We start from the raw sequence: 15000 nt of genomic DNA, 5'->3' as shown, positions 1-15000 counted from the left end.
TACCTTCTCCTCCTCTTCCCTTTCCTTTTCTTTCCTTCCCTTTCCCTTCATTTCCTTTCCTGCCCTTCCCTTCCCCCTTTCCCCTCTCCCTCATTGATCTTCCTCCCTTTTTTTCTCCCTTTTCCTTCCCTTCCCCTCTCCTTACGTTTTCTCTCCCATCTATTCTCTCCTTCCTCCTCCTTCTCTCTTCCTTCCTCCTCCTTCTCTCTTCCTTCCTCCTCCTCTTCTCTTCCTTCCTCCTCCTCCTCTCTTCCTTCCTCCTCCTTCACTCCTCCTTCCTCCTCATTCCCTCTTCCTTCCTCCTCTTGCTTTCTTCCTTCCTCCTCCTTCTCTCTTCCTTCCTCCTCCTTCTCTCTCCCTTCCTCCTCATTATCTCCTCCTACCTCCTTCTCTCTTCCTTCCTCCCCATCCTCTCTTCCTCTCCTCTCTTCTCTTTTCCTCTTCCTCTTTATTTGCTCTCTCTCCCCCCACCCCATACAGAGGGTCATTGTCCTCTCCCTACATAATTCATTTCTAATTCTCTCTCTCTCTCTCTCTCTCTCTCTCTCTCTCTCTCTCTCTCTCTCTCTCTCTCTCTCTCTCTCTTTCTCTCTCTCTCTCTCTCGTATCCTATAGTCTACTTCCTTTGCATTAATTCTATTACATCCCTCCCCAAATTCACCCTTGAGAGAGATAGAGAGAGAGAGAGAGAGAGAGAGAGAGAGAGAGAGAGAGAGAAGGGGGGACAAGGGGAATTGAATTAAGAAAGTGAAAGACAAGTAAACAGAGGGATAGGAGGAAAGATGAGAGAGTAAGATAGTGTGAAAGTGAGAAAATGAAAGATAGAGTTAACCAGAGAGAGAGAGAGAGAGGAAGAAGGGTGAGTGAGAAAGTGTGAAACTACCTGATAACTTTGTAAATTGAGTGAGAGAGTGAGAGGGGGGTCTCTGAGTGGGTGTGGCTGACGGGAGAGAGAGAGAGAGAGAGAGAGAGAAATAGAGAAAAACATAATAAAGGACAAAGGAGGGAACGTAAATGTGAGAGAGAGAGAGAGAGAGAGAGAGAGAGAGAGAGAGTCCATACACGCATGCAGTAACACTATCAATATTGTACACAGACACAGGGAAAGGGCACAAAAATTCCGTGTGTGTGTATGTGTGTGTGTGTGTGTGTGTGTGTGTGTGTGTGTGTGTGTGTGTGTGTGTGTGTGACAGACAGACAGACAGACAGGTAGACAGATAGATAATTAGATAGATAACGTGGGGAGAGAGACAGATAAAGAAATTGAGAGAGACCATAATATCAGTAACTTCATCGGCATATCATGGTTGCGAGAGAGAGAGAGAGAGAGAGAGAGAGAGAGGGGGGGGTAAAGAAACTCCATAGAGTGAGAGAGAGAGAGAGAGAGAGAGAGAGAGAGAGAGAGAGAGAGAGAGAGAGAGAAGGGGTAAAGAAACTCCATCGAGTGAGAGAGAGAGAGAGAGAGAGAGAGAGAGAGCCAGAGAGAGGGAGGTGAAAAATTGTATTAGCGACAGAGGTCAAAATAATCCAATTGTGTGTGTGAGACTGTGGTGTGTGGTGGTGTGAGGCTTCCCGTCCACTACCACACTTCTACCACACTTCTACCACACTACCACACTTCTACCACACTACCACACTTCTACCACACTTCTACCACACTACCACACTTCTGCCACACTACCACACTTCTGCCACACTACCACACTTCTGCCAAACTACCACACTTCTACCACATTACTACCACACCTCCACCACACTTCCACCACACCATCACACTTCACACCTTCAACAATACTGCCAATTACCATAACTTATATATTTCTGACTCTGGACATGGAATGGATAGCCCGTTCCCTGACACCCCGGCTGATTCGGGCTGCTATGACTCACTACCAGCTGAATAAAATCGTCTGAAAATAGGTTACATAGAGCACTAGAGTTTTCCTGACCGTAAGGGGGTTAAAGGTAAGTGTTGACATATCTCACGCTCCTATGACTCAGCTGAATACGAGAGAGAGAGAGAGTGAGAGAGAGAGAGAGAGGGGAGAAAAATTTGTTGGGGTGAGGACAAAGAGTAAATGAATAGGGGTAGAGAAAGGAAAAAGAGAGAGGAGGAGGAGGAGGGGAGAGAAGGGGAGGAATGATGGGGAGGAGAATAGAGGAGAGGGAAGGGGAAAAGAAAGGAAGGAAGGGAAGGGGAGAGAGAGGAAGAGGGGAGGAGAGGGGAGAGGAGGAGAGGGGTGATGAGGGGGGGGGAGAGGAAGGGAACATGAGAGTAAATGAGAAGGAAAAGAGTGGAAAAGAAGAGAATTGGTAGAGAGAGAGAGAGAGAGAGAGAGAGAGAGAGAGAGAGAGAGATTGCAAAAACATTCATTCACACACATTGACACTTGCTGTTGTCGTCATACTTCTTTGTTATTGTTGTTATTGTTCTGTGTGTTTGTGTTTTGTTTAGAGCACACACACACACACACACACACACACACACACACACACACACACACACACACACACACACACACACACACACACACACACATCACGTTACCGCCTCGTGTGTTTGTTTTATTTACTCTGTTTATGTGTTTGTTGCGCGATCCGTTTTTTTATGGATTTTTTTTTTTCTCTTTTTCAATATTTTTTTTTTTACATTTTTTTAAAGTTATGTATTTTTTGTTATTTTTATGGAGCCTTTTTTTCCACTTTCTTATTTCGTATTCCTCTCTCTCTCTCTCTCTCTTCCCATTTCCCCTACCTACCCACTCTCTTCCCATCCATACCTCTTCCATTTCCTTCCCCTCTCTTCCCCTTCCTTTCACTTTCCCCTCCCCACCTTCTCCTCCCCTTTCTCTCCCATCGCTTTCCCTCCCCTTCCCCTCCCCTCCACTCCCCTTCTCTTACCTTCCCCCTTCCCTTCTTCCTCCCCGATCTCCCTCGCTCTTACCTCTTTCCTCCTCCTCCCCTCATTTCCCCTCCTTTCCTTTTCCCCTCTCCCCCTCCCCTCCCCTTCCACCCGGGCTCTCCCCTCTCTCCCTCCCCAGTATGTCTCCCTTAAGATTTATTTTTGGAGAGAGAGAGGGAGAGAGAGAGAGAGAGAGAGAGAGAGGGTAGACTGAGAGTGATGGAGAAAGAGAGAGAGAGAGAGAGAGAGAGAGAGGGAGAGAGAGAGATGGTAGACTGAGAGTGATGGGGAGAAGAGAGGAGACTGGAAAAGAGAGAGAGAGAGAGAGAGAGAGAGAGAGATGGTAGAGAGAGAGAGAGAGGGGTTGAGTCCTGTAATGAATGCCGTGAATATTCATGTAACTCCCTCTGTTCCACACCCACAATTTTTTCTGGCTCTGTGGATCTGTAGGCATTGTGGGTGTGGGTAGGGTGTGGGTGTGGGAGTGATGGTGTGGGAGAAGGTGGGGTGAGGATGTGGGTGTTTGTGGGGGTAAATGATGGTGTGGGAGATGGGGTGAGGATGTGTGTGTGGGTGGGTGTGGATGTGGGTGTGTGGGGGGGTGTAAATGATGGTGTGAGGGAGAGATGAAGATGAGGGCGGGGTGGATGTTGGGTGAGATGAGGAGAGAGGATGGATGTGTGTAGCGTGGAAAGATGACAGTGGAGGAGTGAATGTGGAGTGGATGAGAGGGATGAGAGAGTGGATGTGGAGTGTGAGTGGATGTAGTGTGGAGTGGGTGTGAGTGAAGAGAGAAAAGGCTGATGTGGATAATGTGAAAGGGTGAGTGTGGGAGAGAGAGAGAGAGAGAGAGAGAGAGAGAGGATGGGATAAGGGGGGGAGGGAAGCGAGCAAATAATTGAAGCGCAGATAAGTGCAGTGTGGAGAGAGAGAGAGAGAGGTGGATGTGAATATGGATGGATAGATGATGGATGGGTGTTTGTGTGTGTGTGTGTGTGTGTGTGTGTGTGTGTGTGTGTGTGGGAGAGAGAGAGAGAGAGACCTAGTTGGGTGTATGTGGATGTGGATGTGGATGAGACTGGAGTGAATAAATGACTGATGTATAAGATATGTATGGATGAATGCAACATAGAGGAATGCAGAGTTGTGGTAATCTGTGTACTTTATCGATAGCATAAGGTGGTGTGAAGTGGAATGAGGAAGGTGTGGATGAGTGTGGGTGGAGTGAGGATGACGTGGCTGGGTGTGGATGTGGATGGAGTGTGGATAAATGTATGGAGTGGCAGTACCAACGACATATGTGTGTCTAGTGAGGTGTGAACATCAAAGAGAATGAAAAAGATGGTTTTGCTTTTAGTTTGTAATGGCGTTGTAATGACGATGGATGGATAGATAGATAGATAGATAGATAGATAGATAGATAGGTAGATAGATAGACTGGTATGGTAGATAGATAGAATTATTGATATATGCTTTTCTGTGCATTTCTCTTCTCCCCCCCTCCTTCGTCCCCTTTTCTCTCTCGTTCCCCCTTCTTTCCTCCATTTCCTCCCCCCTCTTCCTTCCTTCTTTTTCCTCTTCACGTTCTCCCCTCCTGCTCCTCCTTCTCTCCTTCCTCCTCTTCCCCTTCCTCTTCTTCTCTTCCTTTCTCTCACCTTCATCCTTCCCCTCTCTTCTTTCCTCCCTTTTTCTCCCTCGTTTTCCCTTCTCTTCCATCTGTTCCTCCCCTTTCTCTCCATTCCTTCCTTCCTTCCTTCCCTCTTTCGTTCCTTCCTTCCTTCGAACCTCCTCCCTTCCTTTCCTCCTCCCTTCCTTCCTTCCCTCGTTCGTTCCTTCCTTCTTTCCTTCCTTCCTTTCCTTCCTTCCTTTCCTCCTTCCTTCCCTCCTTCCTTCCTTCTTCTCTTCCAGTTCACCTTTATCATTCTCCTTTATGACTTAGATTATTTCTCCCTTTCCCTATTATGTTCTACTTCTCCAATAATTACTTTGTTTCTCTCTCTCTCTCTCTCTCTCTCTCTCTCTCTCTCTCACACACACACACACACACACACACACACACACACACACACACACACACACACACACACACACACACACACACACACACACACACCCTTCCTAATTGCACTCTTGTCTCCCATATGAAAGAATGTAATAGTGTCAGCTCTTTATAAAAAAATATATATATATATAGATTCCCTTTCCCCTACCCTTTCGGCTCACCCCATCCCTTTATTTTCTTTTTATTGCCTTTATTGAACTTCCCTTTATATCTTTACTTATTTGGGTGTGTACAGAGGCCATAGGGAGAGGATGAAGAGAGACTGACTGGGAGAGTATATGTTTGTATGAGGTGGAGGGGGAAAGCAGAAGGATGAAGGATGAGAGACTGACAAGAAGAGTACGTGTGTGTGAGGTTGGGGGGAGAGCAGGAGGGGGAGACCAAGGATGAGATGGAGGGATGGAATGGAGAGATAAATGAGAGAGGGGATGTGAGCTGTAGGAAGGGCAGTCAAATGGCAGAGGACAGGGTGACGTGGAGGTGATTTGTTTGTGGCCACCCCATGTGGAATTAAGGACTCTTGCGGTAGATAGACAGATAGATAGATAGATAGATTTCTCCTCTTGGCCCTTCAGTACGATGACATCCTTTACAATTATTTTTTTCTTTATTTTTTCTTCCACCAATTCTCTCTCTCTCTCTCTCTCTCTCTCTCTCTCTCTCTCTCTCTCTCTCTCTCCTTTCCATTCTCACTCTCTCTCTCTCTCTCTCTCTCTCCTGTCCATTCTCACTCTCTCTCTCTCACTTCTCTCCCTCTCGCACCCACTCTCTTTCTTTCCCCTTTCTCACCCACTCTCGTTCTGTCTCTCCCTCTCTCATTTTCTCACTCACTCTCTCTTTCTCCTCCCTGATCCGGACAGTCATTGAGACGTATTAGCTGGTGTCATTCGGGTCATGAGAGAGAGAGAGAGAGAGAGAAGAGGAGGAGGTACAGATCTGCTAGTCTGTTCCTTAAACCCCATTGGTCCTTTTAATAATAATAATAATAATAATAATAATAATAATAACCTCAACAACAACAGTAATAATAATAGTAATGATGATGATAATAATAATAATAATAATAATAATAATAATAATAATAAAAATACTGTAATAATAATAATAATAATAATAACAATAATAATAATAATAATAATAATAATAATAATAATAATAATGATAATAATAATTAATACATCTTCACCATGCATTACAGCTAAAAAAATAAATGCAAATAAATAGCCACTCCTCATATACAATCCACATAATTTATTCACTCACACAAAGAAGCGACCTATTTTCATTTTTTCACCACATTCTTTACGCAGGAAAAAAATAATAATAATAATTTCAGTTTTTCACTAATATAAACACAAATGTAACTCGTTCGCCCCAAATTGCGGGTATTGTCATGTTTTTGATGGATTTTCCCGCCAAGATTTTAACCCTCTCTTGGTCGGCACAACTCTGTACGCTTTTAAATTTACCTTGGCTCAAAATTAACATCTTTCCATATTGATTTTAACCCATTTCTGGTCGGCACAGCTCTATACTCTTTTAAATATAACTTGGCTCAATATTAACATCTTTCCGTTTTTATTTTAACCCTCTTCTGGTCGGCACAACTCTATACTCTTTTTTAAAATTGGCTCAAAATTAACTTCCATATTGATTTTAACCCATTTCTGGTCGGCACAACTCTATACTCTTTTAAAATTAACTTGGCTCAAAATTAGTATCATTCCATCTTGAGTGCTTAGTTCTAACAATAAGGTATCACTAGAAAACAATGCTGATCACGAAGAAGTGCTGTGGAAATGAGGAAAAGCTGCAGTATTGTCTTTTTCTGCCACCGAGTTACGTGAAATAAGCTGTAAAAGAATGAACATATGGGGCAGGTTAAGGTGAACAGGGTATAATCATAAATGCCTTTCCTACGACAGCAGTATCAGTTATATAAGGTTTATTTTTATTTTTTTTTTATGCAAGGAAGAGGGAACCAAAGGCCAGGAGCGCGCCTACCTTTCCTTCCAAGAAAAAAAACAAAAAAACAAAACAAAAGAGAGCCAAATTCAAGATCCGTTCATATTGAGATGCCTGGACACACTGCTATATGCCTGGTGGTTGAGAGGTACAGCATTGGAATCTAAGGTGAGTATAGAGGATTGAACCGTTTATAGCTGACTAGTAGGGTTTTCAGTCACGTAAAATGCTGCCAGAGGTGTAGATCGGTCCATAAGTATTCCAAATTGCGACACTTTGGCCTCGTGCTCTATACACCCCAAACGAGGTAGCAGGGAATTGGCTGTTAGTGAGTCAAATCAACCTTTTGTGATACAGGGGTGTGTCACTGTTGAATAAAAACGCCAGCTTGTAGCCAGAATACAGTATTAAATAACATGTGGAGAAGATGGAGAGTTAGAGACTGGCGAGGAGAGTGTATGTGAGTGAGGTGGAGGGGGGGAGAGGAAGGGGGAGGCCATGGATGAGATGAAGGGATGGAATGGAGAGGTATATGAGAGAGGGGGGTGTGAGCTGGGAGCAGGGCAGTGAAATGGGGGGGGGGGAGAGGACGAAATGGAGGCGATTTGTTTGTGTCCACCCCTTACGGGATTAAGGCGTCTGGCAATAGATAGATAGATAGATAGATAGAAATAACATCTTGACCTGAAAAGCTGAGAGTGATATGAAAAGACTAGTGTGTGGCGTTTGCAGTGGATGTTCGTTATCTCTATGTCTCTTTGAACGATTGTGTTATTATTGCGTGTACAGGACAAGGGCTGAGAGAAGGAGGCTTTACTATCAATTTGACTGGCGTGGAGTTAAGTTAATAAGTAAATTGCGGAAGTTATGATGGCAGGAAGTGGTGACAGTGGACAATTTCCTCCTTAATCTGCCGTCTGAAAGTGGAAAGTGCCAGTACGCCTAGACAATTGCCCTCACCGTAACATCTGTGCCGAATTCACGAGGCTGTTATGCGTTGTGATGTTGTGTGTGTGTGTGTGTGTGTGTGTGTGTGTGTGTGTGTGTGTGTGTGTGTGTGTGTGTGTGTGAGACAGGTGGAGGTACAGTTAAGACAAAAAGTTAGTTTGCTATTCCACTGCGTCTGCCTCACACATTGGAATATGACCATTACTTTCCCTCCCGATGCATCACTGTTCGAGAGAGAGAGAGAGAGAGAGAGAGTTGGTCAGCCTCTAAGCATGTAGTTATGTGGAAATTTTAACGTTACATATATAAATTTTACCATTTTAATATCGTCATGAAAATTACAGTGATCAGAAAAATTAGGCTTTCTCAAAATACACCACATTATTGTAAGAAATGGAAGAACTGTTACAACGTTCTTCTGACCGTAGTTATTTATTTTTTTTTTTAGAGCTGTTTAGGGAGCGAATTTGAGCTTTCACGCGAATCACAATATCCCCATTTTCATATAGCATTTTTGCAGAGAGAAGATAAGAACACGTAAACCACTCCTGGCCTTTGGTTCCTTCTTCCTTGCATTAAAAAAAAATTACCGTGGAAACTTGTGAATTTGAGCAAAAACGTGCCACGCCTTGATCCGTGGTAACTTGTAGATGGAAATATTTGTAAGTAGAAAAACATACCAAGCCTTTCTTAGCTTAGGAATATTAGTCACTGAAGGAGTGTGAGGAGAAATACTAGAATTTTAGGCAAACGCTTGTCCCAAATACGCGAGGTGGAAGGGGGTGTGGATGGGGATGGAGGGGTGTGGAAAGGGGTGTGGATGGTTGGGGATGGAGGGGTGTGGAAGGGTGTGAATTTGAGGTAAACGCTTGTCCCCAATACGCGAGGTTGAAGGGGGTGTGGATGGGGATGGAGGGGTGTGGAAGTGGGTATGGATGGGGTAGGGGGTTGTGGACGAGGGGTGGATGGGGTGATGAGGGTGTTGCATGTGGGTTTATGGGGATTGGGGTGAGGGTGTAGGTGTGGTGTGGTGGTCAGACTCACTCATATAGCTTCACCCCTCACCCCCCACACCCCTCTCTCGACAGGGTACAACTCTATGGCTGCATCGTATGGGGGTTGGGTAGGGGTGATGGTAAAAATGTGCTAGTTGTGGTGATGGCAGTAGTGGTAGTGGTGGTAATGGTTGTAGTCATGGGGGGGGGATATAAGTGGTTATAGTAAACGATAGTGGTGGTAGTTGTGATGATGGTAATGGCGGTAGTGGTAGTTGTGCTGATAATGGTGATGGTGGTAGGAAGAGAGGACGAGAAAGGAAGAGAGGAGGGAGGGAAAATGTGGAGGTAAGAGGAGGAGGAGGAGGAAAAGGGGAGGTAATAGTGGAGATAAGGAAATGAAAGATTAAGAGATAAAGACACAGAGGGAGAAGTTTGCTTTATATTCTCTCTCTCTCTCTCTCTCTCTCTCTCTCTCTCTCTCTCTCTCTCTCTCTCTCTCTCTCTCTCTCTCTCTCTCTCTCTCTCACACACACACACACACACACACACACACACACACACACACACAGCCTCTAACTTGAACAGCAATCATTAAACTAAAATCAGACTGCGAGTTCAATCCAAGGCTGTGGCACGGAACAGACTGATGATCTGAAACTGGTCAAAAGACTATACTCCCTTCACCTTAACTTGGCCCAGGTTTTTGTCCTTCTGCGGTTTATTTCACCTGAGTCAATGGCAGAATAAGACAATGCTGTGGTTCTATAGCCTTCTCATTGCACCTCTTCGTGACTAGCATGATATTCTAGTGTTAGTCTATTGTCACAACGCAGCATTCGTGGTGGAGAGATGGCAATTTTAGGCCAAGAGTAAAAATAATGTCTATCTATCTGTCTATCTATAGCCCGACGCCCTAATCCCGCAAAGGGTGGCCGCAGACAAAACGCCTCCAAGTCGCTCTGTCACCCACCATTTGACTGCGCTCTCCCCAGATCACTCCTCCCTCCCTCATATACCTCTCAGCTCCATCCCTCCACCTCATCCTCGGCCTCCCCCTCCCTCTCCCTCCCTCCACGTCACCTACATAAAGCACCTCCTCCAAAACTATCACCCCAATCATGAATAAGACAGCCCTAGCATGCATTCAGTATGGACGGTGAGTATTAGTGCCGAAGTGGTGACGTGTGACGGTGTATGATACAAAGGAGGACAATTGGGTCTCAGGGAAAGGAATATTTATACCCCGACTCTGTAACAGTATAAAAAAAAATCCAGTAATGAAACCTCCAGAAAAAAAACTTCGATGATTGAACCCTTAACCTCTTCACTATGATGATGGTATGTTGTGGTGTGTGTTGAGAGGGTGGTGTGGGAGGTGGTGTGGTGTGTTGTGATGTGGGAGGTGGTGTGGTGTGGTGTGATGTGATGTGGGAGGTGGTGTGGTGTGGTGTGATGTGGCAGGTGGTGTGGTGTGGTGTGATGTGGAAGGTGGTGTGGTGTGTTGTGATGTGGGAGGTGGTGTGGTGTGTTGTGATGTGGCAGGTGGTGTGGTGTGGTGTGATGTGGGAGGTGGTGTTGTGTGTTGTGATGTGGGAGGTGGTGTGGTGTGTTGTGATGTGGGAGGTGGTGTTGTGTGGTGTGATGTGGAAGGTGGTGTGGTGTGTTGTGATGTGGGAGGCGGTGTTGTGTGGTGTGATGTGGAAGGTGGTGTGGTGTGTTGTAATGTGGGAGGCGGTGTGGTGTGGTGTGATGTTGGAGGTGGTGTTGTGTGGTGTGATGTGGAAGGTGGTGTGGTGTGTTGTGATGTGGGAGGTGGTGTTGTGTGTTGTGATGTGGAAGGTGGTGTGGTGTGTTGTGATGTGGGAGGTGGTGTGGTGTGATGTGGGAGGTGGTGTTGTGTGGTGTGATGTGGAAGGTGGTGTGGTGTGTTGTGATGTGGGAGGCGGTGTGGTGTGGTGTGATGTGGCAGGTGGTGTGGTGTGTTGTGATGTGGCAGGTGGTGTTGTGTGGTGTGATGTGGGAGGTGGTGTTGTGTGTTGTGATGTGGCAGGTGGTGTGGTGTGTTGTGATGTGGGAGGTGGTGTGGTGTGTTGTGATGTGGGAGGTGGTGTGGTGTGTTGTGATGTGGAAGGTGGTGTGGGAAGGTGGTCTAGTGTACAGTAGTGTGGTGTGGAGGGAGGTCTGTTGTGGTGTGAGTGATGGTGTGTTGTGGTGTGAGGGGGGTGGCATAGTGTGCTGTGTGGTTTATATGATGTGGCAGGGGTAAAGTCACTAAAATCTACGGGAGTGAAGCACCTCATTTCCGAAGAAGCGTTAGTACGAGACAGACGAACAGGGCCGGTTCTAGAGCTAATAGCCCTGCATCTAAACATACGTCACCGCACTGAAAGGGTCACAAATCGAACCCCCAGTAATTAAACCCAGTAATCGAACCTTCATCACAGTGTTCGGATAAGAGTACACGGAATAACTGAATGTCCGGATTATCCAACTAGGGATTCCGGATACTTGGATGTGCAGTAAGAATTCCGGATAATCGAACTCAATAAGAATTCCGGATAGCAGAACGCTTAACAAGAATTCTGGATTATCGAACTCTGAATCACAGCCAATTAAACGTCCATAGAATCAAACTCGAAAATGTTTCCGGATAAACGAATATTCAGTAAGTATTCCGGATAAGGGAACTCAGTTATAACGATGCCGGATAACTGAACACGTAATAACTGAACCACCAGATTATGAAACTCTCAGTAAGGATTCCAGATAGGCGGACACACAATAAGGCTTCCGGATAAATGAAACTGCTGTGGGCGTAAGACTGCAACGGGAGGGAGAGAGTGGATGTTTATCTGATGAGACCATAAAGGGGAATTTATAGAAATTGTAGAAATCATTGTTCGTCGTTTGGGTGCCTCTATACTCCTGTCTGCTGAATACACTCATAGCCTGTATTATTGTATTGTACCGTGTTTATCACAGTAGTAATACAGTAGTCTTTATAGTGTTTGTTGGTATGTGTGTCACTGTATTGATGTGTCACTGTATTAATCATATCTAATCTAAATGGTGTTGTAATCTAGTGAACTGGATATAACACAGTTTTACATTATAATTACAGTGTGTGTGTGTGTGTGTGTGTGTGTGTGTGTGTGTGTATGAGAGAGAGAGAGAGAGAGAGAAAGAGAATTAAACAGAGATACTTGGGTCCAGCCGTTTCCTTCTCCCTCCCTCCCTCCCTCCTCTCATTTCCACTCTCCATCCCCACCCCCCTTCTTTTCTCTCCCTCCCACTCCTTCTCTCTCCCTCCTTCTTCTTTCTTTCCTCCCTTCCCACCCCTTCATAAATTATCTCGTCTTTCTCCAGTTCTCCCTTCTCGTACCCTCTGCCCTCTCTCTCTCTCTGTCTCTCTCTCTCTCTCTCTCTCTCTCTCTCTGTCTCTCTCTCTCTCTCTCTCTCTCTCTCTCTCTCTCTCTCTCTCTCTCTCTCTCTCTCTCTCAAGGAACTGGTCTGTATATTATTACTTTTTTCAGCGTCTGTATTTTCTCGTTACAACACCATGAAAAATTTGGTCTCATTTTTGCCCACCCTGTATATTCTTTATGTGTGTATGTGTGTGTGTGTGTGTGTGTGTGTGTGTCGTCTTTTTCTTTTTCTTTTTTCTCTCTTCCTCCCCAGCCGCCAAAATCATGTTAAGTAAAGAGTAAAAACAGCTTGGTCATTTGCGGAACCAGCTCTCTCTCTCTCTCTCTCTCTCTCTCCCCATCTTCTTTATTCCCCCTCCTTCCATCTCTCCTCCCCTCCTCCCCCTCCATCCCTCCTTCCTTCTCCTTTACCTCATTCTCCCCCCAAAAAAATCCCCTCCTTCCTTTTTTTTCTGCTCTGTGGTTTTATTATTAATTTTTATCTTGTCTTTCATCTAATATTTTTCTCTTCCCTGTTATCATTTATTTTAATCATCATTTTATTTCCAAATTTCATCTTTTTTTTTCCGTCTGTCTGGCTTCCCTCCCCCCTCCTCTATTTCTGTCTTCCCTCCCCTCCTTCTCTCTCATATTCCCCTCCCCTCTCCCCCTCCCCCCTCATTGTCCTCTCCTCTCCCCCTTTTCTTACCCCTCACCCTCTTTCCTTACCCCCTTATACCTACCCTTTTCCTCCCTTCTCTTTCTCCTTACTGCCCTTTCCCCTGCCCTTTCCTGACCTTCTCTTTCCCTTATTCCTTTCCTCACCTGTCCCTCCCTCCCTATCCTCTCCCCCCTCCCTTGTCCCTCTCTCTCTATCTCTGTCCTCCTTCTCCCTCCCTATCCTCTCCCCCCTCCCTTGTCCCTCTGTCTCTCTATCCCCCTTCTCCCTCCCTTATCCTTCCTTCCCTCCCCTTTCCTTCCCATATCTTTCCTCCTCATTTCCCTACCTCCCTCACCTTGTCGTTCCTCTTCCCTTCCCCTCCCCTTCGCTTTCCCTCCTCCTCCCTTTCCTTCTCCCTCCCTTCCGCTTCCCTTTCCCTCTCCCTCTCCTCCCCTATCCTTCCCTGACCACACCCTCCCCTTTTCCACCTCCCTCATTGGCTAATCTCCTCCTCCCCCATCCCTCCCTCTCCCTCCTCCCCTTTCCTTCCCCTCCCCTCTCCTCTCTCACCCCACCCTCTCCTTCTCCACTCCTTCCTTCTTCCTTCACTGCCTTCATCTTACATTCATAGTACAGATAACGTAGTCATAAGATACTTTACAACAAATTGCCTGGAAGGGGTCACTAGCTCTCTCTCTCTCTCTCTCTCTCTCTCTCTCTCTCTCTCTCTCTCTCTCTTCATCCACCAAGAAAAAGCCAATGTCTCCTCAGTGTCTCTAATTTTCCTCCTCCTTTCTTCCTTCCCTCTCCTCTTCCTTCATTTTCCTTCATTTATTCCGTCTTTCCTTATTTTTTTTTCTTCACCATTTTTTCTTTTTCATTCTAATTTCCTGCGTCGTATTTTTTTATATATTTTTTGGTATATTTTTTTTGGTATATTTTTTGGTATATTTCTTTGGGTATATTTTTTTGGTATATTCACTCTGCACATAACTAGTCAATTTCTCTCTCTCTCTCTCTCTCTCTCTCTCTCTCTCTCTCTCTGCCTATGATCTCCAGTCTTGTCACCCTTATACCACGAGGGGAACTCTCTGCCATACTGTCTATCTATCTATCTGTCTATCCATCCATCTATCTCTATCAGTCTATCTATCCATCCATCTATCTGTCTGTCAATCTATCAGTCTATCTATCCATCCATCTATCTGTCTGTCTGTCTGTCTGTCTATCTATCTCGCTGGACCCAAGGAAAGCAGACTTCTCGAGTTTTAAATAAATAGTGTCTTGCTGTCTTCTAAGGCGCTGGTCTTGATATTGGCTGTCTTTTATTCAGCTTTCTTTAGAGGTAGAAAGAGGCATGTCTTGGCAGGCGCACAGTATTTGGCTCTTCTGTGCATTAAAGAGATAGATAGATAGATAGATAGATGGATGGATGGATAGGTAGGTAGGTAGGTAGGTAGGTAGGTAGGTAGGCAGATACATAGATGCATGGATAGGGGCTGATTGATAGGTGGGTAGGAAGTTAGGCAGGTAAGTAGGTAGGTAGGTAGGTAGGTAGAGAGAGAGGGAGAGAGAGATCTTACGCCTTATACTGTAAGCGAGGAACTTAAAGAGGGATTAGGAAGGATTTGCGGATTAACTCGGGGTAGATGAATGGGTGGCAGGGGGAGGAGGAGGGAGGGAGGAAGAGAGAAAGAGAGAGGAGGAGGAGGAAGGGAGAGTGAGGGAGGAAGAATGAAGGAGAGAGGAGGAGGGAGGGCAAGAGAGGGAGGAGGAGGAGGGAGGGAAAGAGGGAGAGGAATGAAGGAGAGAAGGAGGGGTGATGGAAAGAGGGAGGGAGAAATGAGGAAGAGAGGGAGGAAAATTGAGGAAGAGGAGGAGGAAGAATGAGGGACAGAGGGAGGAGTGAGAGAGAAAGAAAAGGGGAGGCGGAGAGGAAAAGGGAAGAAGGAAGGAAAGACTGAAGAGGGTAGGAAAGAGGAAGAAGGGAAGGAGAGAGGGAAGAAACGAGTAAGCAAGAAGGGAGAGGAAAGTTTTGAAGGAAGGAGAGGAAGGGAGGT

At 45.6% G+C, this 15000-nt stretch overlaps 1 protein-coding gene across 1 annotated transcript in view; it reads right to left on the bottom strand.

The window, feature by feature from the left end:
* Window positions 1–15000, bottom strand: part of LOC145394394 (glutamate receptor ionotropic, kainate 2-like) — a 65138-nt gene that overhangs the window by 44060 nt on the left and 6078 nt on the right. The gene's annotated exons all lie outside the window — the stretch shown is intronic.

This window comes from Coenobita brevimanus, chromosome 27 (genome assembly GCF_032717465.1).
Source record: "Coenobita brevimanus isolate Jiangsu-jjx chromosome 27, ASM3271746v2, whole genome shotgun sequence".
NCBI classification, from domain to species: Eukaryota; Metazoa; Arthropoda; class Malacostraca; order Decapoda; family Coenobitidae; genus Coenobita; species Coenobita brevimanus.
The sequence above is the reverse complement of the archived record's forward strand: the minus strand, read 5'-3'. Positions and strand labels throughout refer to the sequence as shown.